The sequence below is a fragment of the Protopterus annectens genome, chromosome 7.part0 (assembly GCF_019279795.1).
Source record: "Protopterus annectens isolate FY-2018-M chromosome 7.part0, PAN1.0, whole genome shotgun sequence".
NCBI lineage: Eukaryota > Metazoa > Chordata > Ceratodontiformes > Protopteridae > Protopterus > Protopterus annectens.
The window spans coordinates 1,181,696,110-1,181,715,490 of NC_056739.1; the positions used below are offsets into that span (position 1 = coordinate 1,181,696,110).

The 19,381-nt window shown below is 34.8% G+C and overlaps 1 protein-coding gene across 2 annotated transcripts in view; it reads right to left on the minus strand.

The window, feature by feature from the left end:
- Positions 1-19,381, minus strand: part of GMPPB (GDP-mannose pyrophosphorylase B) — an 824,737-nt gene that overhangs the window by 132,946 nt on the left and 672,410 nt on the right. The window lies entirely within an intron of this gene.

Below are 19,381 nucleotides of genomic sequence, written 5' to 3' on the forward strand. Positions count from 1 at the left end.
AAAATACATTGTTTCAAACCCATAATCATTCCATTTCTACCTGTAAATAAAATAAATGAAAAGGAGCAAAACATAACTCTGCAAATCGACTCTGGTGGTCCCAAAACATTACGTTACACATGCACCAACTTTTATAACCACATTAATGTCATAAATTCGCTCATATTAACCAAGATGTTAAACTTAAATGTTGCCTTCAACGGCAACATTATAATAAGTAGTAAGGGTGAAAAATCCTATAATGTACCCATGTTAAATAGTTGTCTACATATACAATACATTAAGTCTAACGAAACAAGGGTAGCCCTAAAAGTATGAATAATAATCATTTAAAACACATAAATTTAGCTCATGCACCAATACTCAGTTGATTTATATAGATGTACTAAACATAGTTGATTATACATACATTATGTTCTCCTATTTAATTTTTAGTCAAATAACCTACAAAGGGCTAAATGACCCTTGATTACTCTTGTCTCTCTTTACCTACCTAAATTAATAAATATGTATATGTTTGTTTGCAAAGGCAGTATTAGAGATAATTATACTTCCCAGTTCCCTTTAATAAACTTTTTAATTTCAGTAAACATGCTATTGAGTAGGTTTCATTTAGGCCTGGATAACTACAAGCATCAAGTCTAAGCTGCCAACTCAACTCACTTTTTTCAAGCAGTAACTTGGCCGCATTTTCCTCAGATAGCCTTTTAATGTCCTGTGGAACTATTGAGTTATAACTTTAAATCTAAAATAATGGTCTGGGTTTATCTCACAATGTCTAGCTAAAGCGTTGTCCATTTTATGCTTCTGAATAGCATAAGTATGTTTGTATATCCTTTCACGTAATCTACAGTTGGTTTTATGGATGTAGAAAGCTGGACATCCTTGCCACTGTGCCAAGTAGACTACTGATTTGGTATTGCAGTTAAATTTGTCTTTAATGTGGTAAGTGTTGTTCCTAATCCAGAATCTATTACCCACCTCAATATATCTACTATAGCGACACACATCGAATCTATACATGCCTGCGTTCGTCTTTGTTGGTTTCAATGGTAATTCTAATAAACTTTTCATATTCATACCCCTCCTATAGGTAATGTTGGGATGTTCACCTATTTTATTGTGTATTTCCTTGTCCACAGACAATAGGTGCCAGAATTTCCTAACTATTTTTTGAATTTCTTCCGCTACTGGGCTAAATGTTATAATCAGTGTAAGAGAGTAGGCGTTCGTAGAACTGCTCACTACATCTACGTCGCTTGGTTCAATGACTTTCTGTTGTTGTGTAGTTGTTTCCTCCATTGTTGGCTCCACTAGGAAATGTTTACTCAAAATAGGTTTATAAGTTCCCTACTTCTTTTTAGTTGAACTTCACTAATAACCCTAGACAAAAGACTATTAGGATAACCTCTGTGCAAAAACATGTCTCTTAAGTTGTCACACTCTTCCCTGAAGTCATCTTCAAGAGTAATCATCCTTGCAGCTCGTACTAGCTGTCCCTTCACCACTGATTTTTTCTGGTGAAGGGGATGAGAGCTAGTATAGTGCAAGAATGAATGTGAATAGGTGTTTTTCCTATAAATCCTAGCTATATAGCTATATATCTTTGTTCAAGGATATTCTTTTCAAGTTCAACATCCAAATAGTGGATTTTTTGTTCCTGAGATTCCATAGTGAATTTCAAAAAAGTAACTGTACTGTTAAAAAAATCCACTATGTTGTTAGCTATGTGAATGTCACCATCCACTATTAAAAAGATGTCATCCAAAAATCTTGTGTAAAAAATGATTCTTTCCATCCAGATACTGTTAAAAACATAGTTGTTTTCCCAGTGGGCCATAACTAAATTAGAGAAACTAGCTCCACAGGGGGATCCCATGGCGACCCCAATTTTTTGGAGGTAGAACTTATTATTAAAGGTAATAAAGTTGTTTTTTAAAATAATACCCAATAATTCCTCCACTAATCTTAAGTCATTTTCATTCGCCCCTTTTGACCTAATAAACTCAAGGACCCATTCAATACCCATGTCTTGTGGAATGGATGAATAAAGGTCGCAAACATCCACTGTAAGGAAGTTCAGCTCTTCCCTGAACTCTAAGATGTTGATCTTACCAAGAAAGGACCACGAGTCCTTACAGATTTGTTTTTCTTTGTTCACAAATTTCTTAAGTATAGAGTCTATGACCTTTGCACATGGGTATGTAATGGATTACCTTGCGTCCATTAATGCTCTCATAGGTGGGTCTTGGGTCCCCTTATGGATTTTTGGTATTCCAAATAAACAAGGCAGTTTAGGTGATAAAACTGTAAGGTAATGACTAAGCTGGACATCAATTATCCCATCAATAAACAAGTCATTAATAAACATTCTTATTCTATTATAAGCAATGTTGAGTTCATTCAGACCTACTACCTCATATGTTTCTTTTTCTAGAACCTCTATCATTTTCTTTACATAATGTTCGTAATTCATCACTACTAGGCCACCACCTTTATCTGGTTTCATAAAGCGAATGGGAAGGCTCCAGAAAGATGACAACAAAAACATTTCCTCAACAGTCATGTTTTGTTCGTTTGAATTTCTTTTTTTGCTTAACAAGAGTTTCCTAAACTCATGTGCACATAAGAGTTCAATCATGCTTATCAAGGTATTTACTGGTGGGTTAAATGTACTCGTAACCCTAAGTTCACTATTACTATATGTGGAATTGCCCAGTAAGACTAATAAGTTTAATTTCCGTATAAACAACTTAAAGTCAATTAACAAGTCAGCTAAGTCATATTTGTGGGAACAAATGTTAAACCCTTAGAAAGTAGCTCAACAAGGTCACTATCAATATTATACTCTGTGTAATTATATATTTTAAAGTCACCTTCTTTGTTAACCACAAGTCTACAATGGTATAGCTCTTCCGGTCCACCTGGTAGGTTATCATCTATGTTTAGTTCCTCTTGTTGCTGAGAGTGTTGTAGGCCCTTTTGGGATAATATGTGTTCGAGGACCATTTGTTCCATAATTCAAAAAATAGTTAGGAAATTCTGGCCCCTAATGCCTGTGGGCAAGGAAATGAACAATAAAATAGGTGAACATCCCAACATTACCTATAGGAGGGGTCTGAATATGAAAAGTTTATTAGAATTACCACTGAAACCAACAAAGACGAACGCAGGCATGTATAGATGCGATGCGTGTCACTATTGTAGATATATTGCGGTGGGTAATAGATTCTGGATTAGGAACAACACTTACTACATTAAAGACAAGATTAACTGTAATACCAAATCAGTAGTCTACTTGGCACAGTGCCAAGGGTGTCCAGCTTTCTACGTCGGTAAAACCGACCGTAGATTACGTGAAAGGATATACAAACATACTTATGCTATTGAGAAGTATAAAATGAACAACGCTTTAGCTTGACATTGTGAGATAAACACAAACCATTATTTTAGATTTAAAGTCATAACTCAAATAGCTCCATAAGACATTAAAAGGCTATCTGAGGAAAATGTGGTCAAGTTACTGCTTGAAAAAAGTGAGGTGAGTTGGCAGCTTAGACTTGATGCTTGTAGTTATCCAGGCCTAAATGAAACCTACTCAATAGCATGTTTACTGAAATGAAAAAGTTTATTAAGGTGAACTGGGAAGTATAATTATCTCTAATCCTGCCTTTGCAAACAAACATATACATATTTATTAATTTAGATAGGTAAAGAGAGACAAGAGTAATCAAGGGTCATTTGTTCCTTTGTAGGTTATTTGACTGAAAAATAAATAGGAGAACATAATGTATGTCTAATCATCTATATAAATCAACTGAGTATTGGTGCATGAGCTAAATTTGTGTGTTTTAAATGATTATTATTCATATGTTTAGGGCTACACTTGTTTCGTTAGACTTAATGTATTGTATATATATAAACAACTATTTAATATGGGCACATTATAGGATTTTTCACCCTTATTGTAATGTTGCCGTTGAAGGCAACATCTAAGTTTAACGTATTGGTTAATATGAGCGAATTTATGACATTAATGTGGTTATAAAAGTCGGTACATGTGTAACGTAATGTTTTGGAACCACCTGGGTCAATTTGCAAAGTTATGTTTCGTTCCTTTTCAATTATTTTATTTACAGGTAGAAATGGAATGATTATGGGTTTGAAACAATGTATTTTTAAAAAAACCTAATGATTTTAGGACCGCCCACTTGACTGCGTCATTTGACGAGGGCTTTTTAAACCTTTTTTTAAATTAGAGCTGACATCTAAAGAAGTCCGGATAACATCCGGGCGAAAAGCGCTTAATTTTATTTTATTGTTTGTATTGTACTGTGTGCCACACGAGGAGAGTGCAACTTACTGCATATTAAATTTACTGTCTCAACTAACTGCAGAGTGGAGTTGGTTCCTGGCGTTTGTTTTTGATAAAATACACACTGCATAATACCTAACTTGTACTCTGAATATTTATTGTATCTGGGGAACCAAGGAACCAGAATAAACAGACCTTAAATATTTTCAGATCTCCAATGCCCTTAATTTTAATGATCTGAAGAAGAATAATTGAAAGCACTTATCGTTTGACAAGGAAGGGACTACTACTTTCATTTTGTTGGTTTTTAACTTTGGTGACATTAAATACTTGCTTTTAACGGATCATTTGGACTTACATCGTGGATAGAACCTTGCTAACCCTCAGGTTCTGTACTTAGCTTTTCAGTATATTTTCGGTTTTAGCTGTGGTTGTACTTCCAGCTGTTCGTTTTCACTATTTGTATATTTGGCAGTTCTACTTCAGCAGTGGAAAGGTATTCATCATTTTTAATTTTAACACTGGAGCTAATGAGATATTGTCATTTATGCCAGGATAAACAGTGGTATTAGTTCTTAGTTGCCACTCAAACTCTAGTTTCTCAAGATGTAGGTTCAAGTCTCTACCCCTACCACAATCAAACACTCTGTTGATGACAGAAAACAGAAAGTTTTTGAAATTATTACAGTTCTTAGAATGCATATATAATGCATTCTCTTTCTTGATGTTTCTACTATGTCCTAATATCTTTTCCTTGAGTTTCCTAGTGGTTTTACCCACATAGAAAACAGGACAGGACATGCAGGTAGCTAGACAGATCACCATCTTGGTATGCAGTTGCATTTACCAGGACATGGAAGGGTACGATAATAACCATCAATTACAACATACGGACCTGTGTTAATAAATTTACAGGCCTTGCAAGCATTACATTTTGGAGACTAAATCGCTTGTTTTTGTTTGTTGCTTGTCCAATAAGTTTTTGATGTTAGGACCCATACTATAGGTAATTCTAGGAAACAATCCTAAGATGTTCATAGTATCTTGATCAAAAATTGTCTTCCAAGTGTTATGAACTATGGATGTGATTGTCAAAGCATCCTTATTGTATTTCGAGAACCAACATACCATCAGTTGACAAAACTTTTTTGTTATAAAAATAGAACAAATGTCCCTGCCAAAACACCAGATAAACGCTCGAATTCCAGTATAAGTTGTTATTAAAGCAGTCACAAGGTCAGTGGAATAAAAGCGAAGCAGGTATCTTTAAAACGAAATTTATTGTCAAAAGACAGACAATATATATTTGTTGGTCAGATTAGCGCTTTCACTCATAGAGCTTCTTCAGATCATGAATAAACAGACCAAATACATTGCATAGTATATATGCTATCCTGTTCAACTTGTGAGCCTATCACATTCATTCACTAATCAAGCCTTAAAGTAAAAGATGTATATATACACATATTGTATTAATATATTACATTAAAAACTGACTAAAATCCTTCTTCAAAAATCTACTGTCTACATAAATATCTAAATCTCTCATGTTACAGAATACATATAAAAATACTTCTGAGTATATTCTAAACACTCGTAAAAAAGAAAAACATGACTATAGGGATATCTAAATAACTAAAAAATATATGTATATTTTCAGTTATACTATATCTTGAGAGCTATAATAATAATGTGACCTTTATTAATATATATATGTTCATCATATTGATATTCATGCCTATTATTTAATTCATTTTATGTTTCTACGTTTCCTAAGCATAGGTTTTATTGAGGCTCTTTCGTTGAGTCCTGAGCCTCTGTCCACCCTCAGCCTGATTATCCAATTACTCTCTTTACTTTCTGTGTGATTCCTGATATCACCACCCGTGTATTAGGTATAATAACCTCCAAGGCTTTAAATAAAATGTATGTTGGTCCCCTTGTTGGGTGACGTGTTTCGCTAAGGCATTATGTAGAGATTTCTTTCTCATATGGTATACATGTTCTCTAATTCTCTCCTTGAACAGGCGATTAGTTTTCCCAACATAAAAACAATTACAGACTTGACAGACAGTCAGGTACACTAAATTCGACGTCTTACAGTCTGCATCAACTTGTGTGTTAAATACTCTATGTAGATCTGGATGAAGGAACTCTGTGCTAGTGTCTATATAACAACAGTAGCGACATTGCCCACAAGGTTTGGTATACCCATCATAAACCTCTTGAGACATATGTCTGGGGTAGCATAACATCCTTTTTAAATTATATTTGTTCCTAAATAAAAACTGAGGTTTCTCACCTACTACCTGCTTAATGTCATTATCTACACATACGATGGACCAATGCTTATTATATATTAATGCTTGATTATATCCCTGATAGCTGAATGGTCTGATGTATAAGAAGTGGAAATTTTAACACATGATGATTCCTTATTGGTCCCTTTCTTATCATATGTCCTCAGGGGTCCAAAATATGGGGCCGCTACGTTCGATCTTAAACTTGGAACGTCCATTAGGTTCACCTCTACTTCCTGATGGCTATAGCCTCTCTCAAGGAGTCTCAACTTCAGGTTATCTATCTCTGTCTCAAACCCTGTTTCTGTAGCATTTAATCTAGAGGCCCTCATCCCTTGGCCTTTGATGATATTCCTAAAAATATGTGGTGGATGCATACTTGACCTCATCAAAAGAGTGTTACGGTAACAGGGTTTACGATATACACCTGTATTCATTAAGCCACACTCTAGCTTCTCTATATATAAATCCAAGAACTCTATCCTATACTGAGAATAGTTCATTGTAAATTTAAGGAAATCTGTTAAGTTATTCATCATGGTAAGCAATGGGGTGAGGAGTCCTTCTCCTCCACTCCAGAGGATGAAAAGGTCGTCTACAAAACGACGGTAAAAAATCACGTGTTGTTTAAACTCGTCTTTTTGGAATAGGACTTCTTCCTCCCAATGTGCCAAAAACATGTTGGCATAGCTGTTGGCACATGGGGTCCCCATTGCCACACCATCCTGTTGTTTATATATATTTAGTATCTTGAAACATAAAGATGTTGTTTTCTAGTGTTAATTCTAAAAAGTGTGCTATCAAATCAACCTCCATAGGTGAATAATCACTATGTTTAACCAAGTAGTTAGAGACATACTGGACACCCAGCTCATTTGGCAACACTGTGAATACAATGAACTACTCTCAGTATAGGATAGAGTTCTTGGATTTATATATAGAGAAGCTAGAGTGTGGCTTAATAAATACAGGTGTATATCGTAAACCCTGTTACCGTAACACTCTTTTGATGAGGTCAAGTATGCATCCACCGCATATTTTTAGGAATATCATCAAAGGCCAAGGGATGAGGGCCTCCAGATTAAATGCTACAGAAACAGGGTTTGAGACAGAGATAGATGACCTGAAGTTGAGACTCCTTGAGAGAGGCTATAGCCATCAGGAAGTAGAGGTGAACCTAATGGACATTCCAAGTTTAAGATCGAACGTAGCGGCCCCATATTTTGGACCCCTGAGGACATATGATAAGAAAGGGACCAATAAGGAATCATCATGTGTTAAAATTTCCACTTCTTATACATCAGACCATTCAGCTATCAGGGATATAATCACTAAGCATTGGTCCATCTTATGTGTAGATAATGATATTAAGCAGGTAGTAGGTGAGAAACCTCAGTTTTTATTTAGGAACAAATATAATTTAAAAAGGATGTTATGCTACCCCAGACATATGTCTCAAGAGGTTTATGATGGGTATACCAAACCTTGTGGGCAATGTCGCTACTGTTGTTATATAGACACTAGCACAGAGTTCCTTCATCCAGATCTATATAGAGTATTTAACACACAAGTTGATGCAGACTGTAAGACGTCGAATTTAGTGTACCTGACTGTCTGTCAAGTCTGTAATTGTTTTTATGTTGGGAAAACTAATCGCCTGTTCAAGGAGAGAATTAGAGAACATGTATACCATATGAGAAAGAAATCTCTACATAATGCCTTAGCGAAACACGTCACCCAACAAGGGGACCAACATACATTTTTATTTAAAGCCTTGGAGGTTATTATACCTAATACACGGGGTGGTGATATCAGGAATCACACAGAAAGTAAAGAGAGTAATTGGATAATCAGGCTGAGGGTGGACAGAGGCTCAGGACTCAACGAAAGAGCCTCAATAAAACCTATGCTTAGGAAACGTAGAAACATAAAATGAATTAAATAATAGGCATGAATATCAATATGATGAACATATATATATTAATAAAGGTCACATTATTATTATAGCTCTCAAGATATAGTATAACTGAAAATATACATATATTTTTTAGTTATTTAGATATCCCTATAGTCATGTTTTTCTTTTTTACGAGTGTTTAGAATATACTCAGAAGTATTTTTATATGTATTCTGTAACATGAGAGATTTAGATATTTATGTAGACAGTAGATTTTTGAAGAAGGATTTTAGTCAGTTTTTAATGTAATATATTAATACAATATGTGTATATATACATCTTTTACTTTAAGGCTTGATTAGTGAATGAATGTGATAGGCTCACAAGTTGAACAGGATAGCATATATACTATGCAATGTATTTGGTCTGTTTATTCATGATCTGAAGAAGCTCTATGAGTGAAAGCGCTAATCTGACCAACAAATATATATTGTCTGTCTTTTGACAATAAATTTCATTTTAAAGATACCTGCTTCGCTTTTAATTCCACTGACCTTGTGACTGCTTTAATAAAAACTTTTTTGTTGTTAATGTTAACACCTGGTTCCTGTGTTTAATATTCGAATAAATCTGTTGTTCCTGTTCTGCATAACATAATTCCTAGTTTTAATCAACATTTTAAAAAGGTATCCTCTGTCTCTAAACATGCCAATTAATGTGTATATCTCATTCTCAAAATCAGTGTCATTGCTCGTTAATCTTGAAAGTCATACCATTTGTCCTTTCACTATGCTTTTCTTTTGATGAATAGGATGGCAACTGTTGTAGTGGAGAAAGGAATTACAGTATGTTTTCTTCCTAAAAGCATTGACTGTAATTTCTTGTTGGTCCTGTCCCAAACTAGTCTTATATTAAGGTAATCTATACTCTCTACAGCTACCTTGTATGTAAACCTTAAAAATGAAGTACTAGAGTCGAGATAAGTGATAAAAGATACTAGTTCTTTCTGGGTACCTTTCCAAAAAATCAATATATCATCCAAAAATCTTAGCCATGTTATAATTTTGCTACAACTTGATGGAAACACACATTCACGTTCCAATTGGGCTAGCACCAAATTGGCATAAATAGGTGCACATTTAGCCTCCATGGCTTCCCCTGATATTTGGTGAAAAAGTTCTCCCTCAAAACCTACAAAATTGCTATTCAACACCAAGTCCATTAATTCCACTAATAATTGTCTTTTGACATTGTCCAAGTCGTTCTCCACCATTAAGGTTTCCTGAAATAATTTCAAACCTTCATTGTGTTGGATAACTGTAAATAAGTTCATTACGTCAATAGTGAGAAATAAAAAAATCATCTGGAATTAGAATATCCCTCAAAATCTGTAGGCAGTGCCATGAATCTTTTAGTATATGAACATACTTGCTTAGTAATGGTTTGCACCAAAAATCAATGTATGCAGCCATAGGTTCTGTTTTAGAACCTGTTGCTGCCACAATAGGTCTAAATGGCGGGTCTTGTAAATCCTTGTGGATTTTCGGAATCCCAAAGATGTATGGTGTCACAGGGGACTCAACAACCAAATATTTGTATTCAACTGAATCCAATACTCCTTGAGTTAAAAAATCATATAGCATCCTATCAATTTTAGCATATGTTCTACACAACTCATTTTTCAAAACTCTTTCACAGGTAGAACTATCATTCAATAACTCATATATTTTAAATACACAGTCGTTGTGGTCCTTCAGAACAACTCCCCCACCCTTGTCAGGTTTCATAGCTCTAACATGGTGGTCATCACATAATTGCTTGAAGGCATCCTTTTCATTACATGTTAAATTGTCACTACGCTTTGTAACATTGTGAAAAATATCCCGTATCCCTTTCTCACATGTAGCATCAAACAGTGCAACAGAATTATTAATTGGTGGTAAAAAAGTGCTTTTTCTTTTCAGTATCTTCTTGTCATTAAAAAGTTAATCTTTATCATGAAAAAACATTCTTAAATTCAGCTGCCTAGTAAAAAGCTTTAAATTAGTAAGAACCTTGCCAATATCCAATGAAAAACTAGTTACAAAAGAGAAACCTTTGCTAAGAACAGACATATGGTTGTCATTTATACAACTCTGAGAAAACCTGTAAACAGAAAAAACATCGTTGGTAATGACATTACATCTTAGCTCATCATTAAGTTCAGTGGGTTCAAAGTCTTGGTTTGATGAAAAATAATCAAAAAATGAACCATCACAGCTTATCGGTTCACTTGATAGGAGCGATTTTTCCATTGCCCCCCTCCCCAGTTTCTCTGATTCCCCTGTTTTTTGTTGATTAACCTCTGCGACCTTCTGGGTAGATCTGGTGATGCTAAAAAAATGCTTTCCCTGTTATTAACATTGATATCATTATGACCTGTGTCATCAGAAAATTGCTCATCATTGTCATTATAATTACTAACATTGCTACAGTTGTTATTAAAACCTTTGTTTCTGTGAGTAGGTAAAGGGTATACTGCTTTTTTAGCATATTCCTATGTATCCCTTTGTAACTTTTTTAGTTTTCTAGCAATGTTCTGTTTCACTAATTTATCAGAATCAATAAGAATAGATGGGTACAGTTGTTTGTTTGCCTCAAATAACAAGTCTTTCAAAATGTTATTGTTCATATCAGTCAATTGCTTTTCTAAGCTCAACAATTTGCAATAATTTTCTTTAATGATAGCACGTACCACTTCCAGTCCAGTGCGATCGAAAAATTCCAACAGTTCACCATGCATAACAGAGCCTGGTTCAATTCCGTTGGGGAACTTCCAAAGTCTCAAACCCTTGGGAACCTGCTTCAGCTCTAATGAACGTTTTAAAAACAAATTGTCAGCTTGAAGTGCCTTAAACCTGACAAGTACCTTCTCAACATTCTGCAACTGATTGCGGACAGTACCATGTCCTTCCCCCTGTTCAGGGCAGTTAGACAATTCCATTTGTGGCGTTAATAAGGCAAGCGAAAGGGAAGGGACATCAGCATCTCTTGCAATGACACTACATCCATTGCGGGACCGGTTAGTCACCTCAGATCCACTATTTTATGTCCTCGAGCATCCAGGTGTAGTGTGCAATGTGAGCAATTCCATTTGAGTGTCAGATATAATGGAACTGTCCGAATTAACGGCAGCAACAATGTTTTGCTGTTTAATTAAATGTAACAATTCTTCCACCTTCTTAAGTAATCCTTCCATGGTGGAAAATACACAAACACTGGTTGTATTACGTGTGGGGCAAAAAAAAACTATGAAAAAATAAACAGAAAAAAACACCCAAAAGAGTGGAAACTCAAAACTAGTAAAATAAAATAAAAAAAAAAAAAACGCCACCAAACCTGTACAGAACGGTGACACTTGACAAACTTTATTAACAGAAAAAGACTAAGCGCTTTCTCCCTGTGGCTCCCAATTCTGTTGCACTGTTTGATACTACAAAGCGTAGTGACAATTTAACATGTAACGAAAAGGATGCATTCAAGCAATTATGCAATTACCACCATGTTAGAGCTATGAAACCTGACAAGGGTGGGGGTGTTGTTCTGATGGCACTGCCTACAGATTTTGAGGGATATTGTAATTCCAGATGATTTTTTATTTGTCACTATTGACGTAATTAACTTATTTACAGTTATCCCACACAATGAAGGTTTGAAATTATTTCAGGAAACCTTAATGGTGGAGAACGACTTAGGCAATGTCAAAAGACAATTATTAGTGGAATTAATGGACTTGGAGTTGAATAACAATTTTGTAGGTTTTGAGGGAGAACTTTTTCACCAAATATCAGGGGTAGCCATGGGGGGCTAAATGTGCACCTATTTATGCCAATTTAGTGCTAGCCCAATAGGAACACAAATATGCGTTTCCATCAAGTTATTATAGTAAAATTATAACATGGCTAAGATTTTTAGATGATATATTGATTTTTTGGAAAGGTACGCAGGAAGAACTAGTATCTTTTATCACTTATCTCAACTGTAGTCCTTCATTTTTAAGGTTTACATACAAGGTAGCTGTAGAGAGTATAGATTACCTTGATATAAGACTGGTATGGGTCAGAACCAAAGAGAAATTGCAATCAATGATTTTTAGGAAGGAAACGCATTGTAATTCCTTTCTCCACTACAACAGTTGCCATCCTATGCATCAAAAGAAAAGCATAGTGAAAGGACAAATGGTATGAATTTCAAGATTAATGAGCAATGACACTGATTTTCAGAATGAGATATACACATTAACTGGCATGTTTAGAGACAGAGGATACCCGTTTAAAATGTTGATTAAAACTAGGAATTATGTTATGCAGAACAAGAACAACAGATTTATTCCAATATTAAAGACAGAAACAGGTGTTAATATTAACAACAATAACAACAAAAAAGTTTTCTCAACTGATAGTATGTTAGTTCTCCCATACAATAAGGATGCTTTGACAATCACATCCACAGTTCAAAACACCTGGAAGACAATTTGTGATCATGATACTATGAATATCTTAGGACTGTTTCCTAGAATTACCTATAGCAGGGGTCCTAGCATCAAAAACGTACTGGAGGAGCAACAAATATAAACAAGAGGTTTAGTCTCCAAAATGTCAAAATGTAATGCTTGCAAGGCCTGTAAATTTATTAACACAGGTTCATATGTTGCAATTGGTTATTATCATACCCTTCCATGTCCTGGTAAATACAACTGCAATAACAAGACGGTGATCTATCTAGCTACCAGTATGTCTTGTCCTGTCCTGTTTTCTATGTGGGTAAAACAACTAGGAAACTCAAGGAAAGGATATTAGAACATAGTAGAGACATCAAGAAAGAGAAAAAGGAGAATAAATAGTCACAACTGCCCCAAATTGTAGCTTCAAAAAGCACATGCACAGAATTAGCGCTTTCATTCACTTTAATACATGTATAAAATCAGAAACGGCAGCCAAAAGCAACCCACTGACTGCCTGCTCACAGTATAAAATAGCTGGACAAAAACTCGATCAATGGTAGAATCCTCACATCTTTATTATAAAATACAACTGTTGTTGAGCACTTTCTCCCGCAAATGGCGAGCTTCATCAGAACACTACAAATGTGTCTGCTGCACATTTAAATAGTAAAAAAGGCGCCAAATTAGCCTACTAATCAATTAATTAACTTCTATGTATGAAAAAACATCTATATTAAAAAATCCACTTGCTTTCAATGACTTTAAAAATATTAAATAAAACATACATAAATAATACATACATAAAATGTATATATATTACTAAAAGAGTATATCTTGTATTTTCCTACCTATTGTTAATATATAATAATAAACTGCGTTGTTGTTACTATAAGATACTAGGTGTAAGATATGTATGAGATGTATGTGAAAATAAAAATGTGAGAGTTGTCTTTACTCATACATTAACAATGGCTTAATGCTCAAGCTATCGTTAATTCCTGGTGGTGTGGTGGCATCAGTGTATACTTGCCACCATAACTCTCTGTATGCCAAGTAGTTTTTAAGATTCCCTCCTCTAGGGTTATTTGTTACATGATCTATAATGCCAAATTTAAAGGAATGCTGGACTCCAAAGTTAGAAATGTGCCTATACAAGGCATTCTTACTGTCGGCTTTCCTAATAGCATACAGGTGTGTATATATTCTCTGTCTTAATTGTCTCTCTGTTTTGCCTATATAAAAATATTGGCAAAACGAACAGATAGCAATATATACCAGCATGGTTGTACGACAATTACCCCTACGTAGATATATTCTGGTATTACTAATATTATTTAAAGAGACACTTTTAAAATCAGCTATATGACTACACTGATGGCATGTGCCACATTTGGTAGTGTGAGATAAGTCTTGAAATTTTGTGATAGTAGTATTTTCTATAATAGATTTCAAGTTTTTACCCATTTTTGCAACAAATACTGGTTCTTGTCCTACTATCTCAACTATGTCAGGTCTTGATTTGAATATGTACCAATTTTTACGAACTATGTTCTTGATCATGTGACTATATGGACTATGTTCTATTATGAGGGCTTTATTAAAATTCACATTAGGCCCTCTGTCCTGTTCTGTATTGTTGTTTCTACCTGTGTTTTCAATAGCCTGTCCCAATGCCTGGCCCAATAGTGGGGAGTACCTGGATCCCCATAGGTTAAATACATAGGTTGCAACTTCTTCCAACATGTCACAGTCATATCCTCTCTCTCTGAACATATTTGTAATAAATTTCAGTTCATTAATCATATCTTTGTACCTGGACGTCATTCTCATAGCCCTAATGCATTGCCCTTTGAAGATGTTCCTTTTAAGCTTTAGGGGATGGTAGCTGTTATAATCTAGATATGAATTAGTGAATGTGGCTTTTCGATGAACTGATGATTTGAAACCTTCATTGTCAACTGAGATCAGAGTGTCTAAATAAGGAACCCCGCTTGTATTATATGTAGAAGTAAACTTAAGAAATTCTGAACTACAGTTTAAATATTCTATAAAGTTGTCTAAAGATCTTTTGTTACCTCTCCATAAGATATAAATATCATCCAGGTAACGTGAATAATAATGTACCTGGTCAAAGTGGGTGCTGTTAAATACATTGTTCTCCTCCCAGTCCAACATGACCATGTTAGCAAAAATGGGTGCGCAAGCGGCACCCATTGCTACACCTTTGGTCTGACGAAAGATTTCTCCCTCAAAATATATGAAATTATATTCCAATACTATATTCATCAACTCTACAAGGGTGGAGATTCTGTCCCAACTGAGGTCTGTGTGTTTTCTTAAGCTCCTAGAAAAAGCTTCTAAGCCTTCTTCTATTGGAATACTGCTAAACAGATCAATTACATCTATTGAACAGAATATTAAATTTGTCACATCTATTTGTGTGGGAAAATTCCTCAAAAATTGCCATGAATCTTTTACTAAATGTTTGACATTATCATATACAAATTTCAGAGTGGTATCTATAGTGACTCCTATTGGAAAGGTCTTGGCTTTGCTTCCAGAGATAATGGGCCTTAGTGGGGGGTTGAGATGGTCCTTATGCACTTTCGGAATCCCGACAATGGTGGCTAAAGTGGGGAATTCAACAGTCATATAATTATATTCTTCCTCAGAAATTCTTTGTTCTAACATGTATTCCTCCAAATACATATCTATTCTCCGATATGCTATATTTAACTCGTTAAGAGAAGTTACAGCATAATTATCTGGTGTGTGGAGTATATTGTGTATTTTGGAATTATATGTTAAAGTGTCAAAGATAACTATACCTCCCCCTTTATCAGGCCTCATATATCTGTAACTACGATCCGTACAAATGTCTTTTAAGGTATTAACTTCCTCTTCTGTGAGATTAGAAAAGGTATTTAGTTTGTTCTTATACCCCAATGTTTTATTAAGTTTGTGTATATCATTAATAACTTTATTTTCAAAAACTGAAACAATGGGGTTGTTAAAGGGTATATAGGTACTTTTCTTCTTAAGCCTTTGTGTTTCTGTCACATTGCTTAATACATTCTTGTTATTCGTGGGGTTGTTAAACATAGCGGCCAAGTTCAATTTCCTAGTAAATTTCTTAAATTCAAATATAGAATCAACCACCCGAAATTGTGGGGTGGGTATAAATTTAAGTCCCTTAGAAAATAAACTAAAATGGGAAGCTTGCAAGTGTACATTACTGTAATTATAGATTTTAAAGTTCTTATATTCACTTACTATGTTGTCAATGGTCACTATACTTGTAGGTGTAGAGTTATTAGTATTATCTCCTAATACAGTAGGTGAAAATGTGTCTACTAGTATTTCTTTTTCCATTTCTTCACTTGTTTCCATTTCCCTTGTGGCCAACTTGTCCGAGAGGATAAAAAATCCTGTTTGTAATGGTTTGAATATATGTTTTGTTCCAACCCTTTCTCATAGTAATAATGTGAATCCTGTTCTAATCCCCTGTCGGCTATGCCACTACTGTGCTTGTAGTCCCCCCACTTGTAACTAATGTGTCTATTATATTGCTCTTTGTCTCTTTGTGTCTTTTTGAACTTACGTTCATAGGCTTTTCTAGCCCTATCATCTGCTATGTTAAACTGTTTATAATACAAATTTTCCCATTGTCCAAAAGTTAAGTCTTGGACAATGGCTTTGTTAAGATTTTCCACGTCCATTATAGTTTTACATAGCTTTGCATCATTAAATTTAATTAGTTTTTTCATGAACTCGGCTTTTGGCTGCCGTTTCTGATTTTATACTTGTTTGTGTGCAACCTGCGTGTTTCTGGTGTTGACTTTAATACATGTGAACTTCCTCAGAAACAATGTAACCACCCCAAAGAACAATTTAAATAGTAGAAAATATGTCACATGATCAGTGATGTCATTCATTCAATTTGTTTTGACTGTTTTTAAATACAAAATATAAAACATAAAACACTTTTTCACAATTGTACATAAAAGAATAATGTTAAAAAATCAACTTTTATCATTGTAACTAATATAGTTACTTGTATCGTAAAAAACATTTGATATTAATATAATCATTTAAACCTGGTGCATGATCTGCACCCAAATGTATTTGCCATAAAGACTCTTTACACTCTAACAGTGTTTTGTAATCCCCTGTATACAAATCTTGACCAACGCAATCTATGACAAAAAATGTGAACCTTTTAAAATCACCACATATATTTGAATGTCTTGCCAGGGCATTAGTCTGTTCTTTTTTCTTTATTGCCAACACATGTTCGTAAATTCTCCTCTTGAGACATCTGATGTTCTTCCCAACATAATAACTGGGGCATGATTCACACTGTGCAATATACACTACCATCTCACTGTTACAAGTAAGATAGCCATTTGGCCAAAAGGTTTTATTCATGTGACCAAATTCAACTGAGGATGTGTTACTGATATACCTACATTGTCTACAATTGTTGCAAGAAAAGCTGCCTCTGGTCCGGATGGAACTTTTGTTGGTATTCTTTTCACTATTACCCCTTTGCTCTAATAGACTTTTCATGTTCAAACTTTTCTTAAAAGTGAACTTGGGTCATGTATCTATAATTTTCACCAAATCAATGTTCCCCAACAAAATTTTCCAATTGTCAACTATAATTTCTTTGATGGACCACGTCATTTGCAATTGGCAGAGGAAACGCACAATAAAAACTATTATTGTCTGCACCACTCTTCCCATTCCTATTGTTCAGTGCCACAGTCTGAATGTGACCCCTAAAGATGGGACATGCACTTCCATTTCTCAACAAGGAAACTTCTTTTTCTATTTTTTAAAGCCAAAGTTTATCATGCCCTCTTGCCATGAAAAATGACCACAAACATTCTAATTCCACTGTAAAAGTAGTATCTTTGGAAATTAGTCTACTGAGTCTGATGATTTGTCCTTTGACTACTCCCTTTTTGATATGAAGTGGATATAGACTGTCTTTATGTAGGCATTGGTTAACAAAAACTGATTTTCTAAAAATACTACTAATGAATTCCTTCGACTTTCTATCATATGTAAGACGTAAGTCCAGAAAATCTAGTCTTTCTCCAAACCCACTGATTGTGAACTTAAGAAAATCTGTGGTGTTGTTCAAATTAATTAAACTCTTCATAGCTACCATCCCACAGGAAAAACAAATCATCTATGTAATGGTAGTACATCAGTACCTTTTCAAAACCTGGGTAATTCGTGATGTACTTACTTTCCCAGTTTGCCATTACTAGGTTAGCAAAAGCAGGGGCAACTCTTGCCCCCATCACCAGCCCTGCTGTCTGTTTATACAATTGGTTGTTAAATTTGAAGAAATTATTATCTAACACCAAAGATAGTGTTGATTTTAGAATTCTCAAAACTAGTCTTCTCCACCAAATATTCCCTCAGGAAATCTATTCCTACTTCTTGGTCAATACAAGTGTAGAGGGAAATTACATCTAGAGATGCGAAAACAAAGTTCTCAACCTCCGGTTTGCAATCCCTCAAGATTTCTAATAAATGCCACGAATCCGGAGATAATGCTTGGAATCCTGCATTACAGGATTTAAGACATGATCCAACCAAATCGACAGAGTTTCTGTCTTCGACTTACCTGCAGATATAACAGGTCTAAAAGGAGGGTTGACTCTGTCTTTTTGAATTTTAGGTATTCCAAACATAACTGCCATTTTTGGAAACTCAACTTGTAAATAAGTGTAACTTTGAAGATCTATTTCACCCTGACAAAACATGTCAGAGTCATATCAACCCTCAAATAACAATTCTTTATGTATGTTAAATCAACCTTTTTGTATGTGGTGTTATCCTTTAACATGTTTTCTATGGATCTGATGTAATCTATAGTATCTATGATTACTAATTTACCACCTTTATCTGCTCTCATTACTCTTACATCTTTATTATTATTGATGGTACAGAGTGCTCGGTGTTCTACCTCACTTAAATTGTGTGCATTCCTATCGAGCTTGATGTTCCTAAAGCTCATTTCACAATGCAAGGTTGAAATGTTGTTCTTGCAACAATTGTAGACAGTGTAAGCATATCAGTAACACATCCTCAGTTGAATTTGGTCACATGAATAAAACCTTTTAGTCAAAGGGCTATTTTAATTGTAACAGTGAGATGGTAGTGTATGTTGTACAGTGTGAATCATGCCCCAGTTATTATGTTGGGAAGACCATCAGGTGTCTCAAGAGGAGAATTAACGAACGTGTTGGCAATAAAGAAAAAAGAACAGACTAATGCCCTGGTAAGACATTCAAACATATGTGGTGATTTTAAAAAGTTCACATTTTTTGTCATAGATAGCGTTGGTCAAGATTTGTATACAGGGGATT